Raw genomic sequence first — 1,035 nt, forward strand, 5'->3', positions numbered from 1 at the left:
CCCACAGGGGCAGTTCTATTCTGTCCTATTAGGCTGCTATATTGACCGGATGACATATATGGAGTAGGTGGCAATGAGTTTGCTTTTGTTTCAGTGACAGGGGCAGTTCTACTCTGTCCTACAGGGTCACTATGAGTTGGTTGGCATCAACTTGAGGGCAGTGAGTAAATACATAGAATTTCTTTTGATTATTGCCAAGGGATGTCTTGCCCTCAGGTAGAATGCATTGGAAAGTGGATTGCCCCCACACCCCGCCAGCCAGGCCAGGGAGGGATAATTACACTTAGGGGCTTTCCTGGTGTATCCTTGATGGTAATCCTCATGATTGGGGGTCTTACAGTCATGAGTTATGCCTTGATTGCCCTAGTCAGAAAGACCTGGACCAATCTTGTAAAGCTCTTCTGTCTTACATAATGTACATGTCCGAACAATGGTCCCATTCTTGTTTTTGTAGTTTTACTTGTAACTGTGGTGTGCCACTAATCATGAACTTTTGAGCTTCCTTTGTGTTCCATACCTTAAGTAACTGCTGACTGTAAATCTTTGGAGGCCATTATGGCTTAATGCTAATGGTCTACCTCATCCAAGTGCTACATCTTTATCCTGTTTCACGTTCACTAAATGCTCTCTTTAAATTATATTTGAGACTTGGGATCTCCTTTTTACCCTAAAACAAGATATATCACCCATTCACTGTCAATGAGCAGCTTCTGACTCAGAGTGACCATGTAGGACATAGTAGAAGTGCTCATGTGGGTTTCCAAGGTTATAAAGCTTTACAGGTGCAGCAAGCCTCATCTTTCTCCCGAGGAGCTGCCTGTTGCTGTTACGTGACATCAAGTCTGTTCCAAACCATATCGCCACTATGCACAGCAGAATGAAACACTGCCTGGTCCTGCGCCATCCACACAATCAGTCCGATGCTGGAGCCCATTGCTACAACCTAGCTATCTCCTTGAGGGCCTTCCTCTTTCCAGTAGCCCTCTACTTTACCAAGCATGATGGTCTTCTCCGGGGACGGATCTCAAAATATGT

This window comes from Echinops telfairi, unplaced genomic scaffold (genome assembly GCF_000313985.2).
Source record: "Echinops telfairi isolate 266 unplaced genomic scaffold, ASM31398v2 ScPeMD7_34;HRSCAF=130, whole genome shotgun sequence".
NCBI lineage: Eukaryota > Metazoa > Chordata > Mammalia > Afrosoricida > Tenrecidae > Echinops > Echinops telfairi.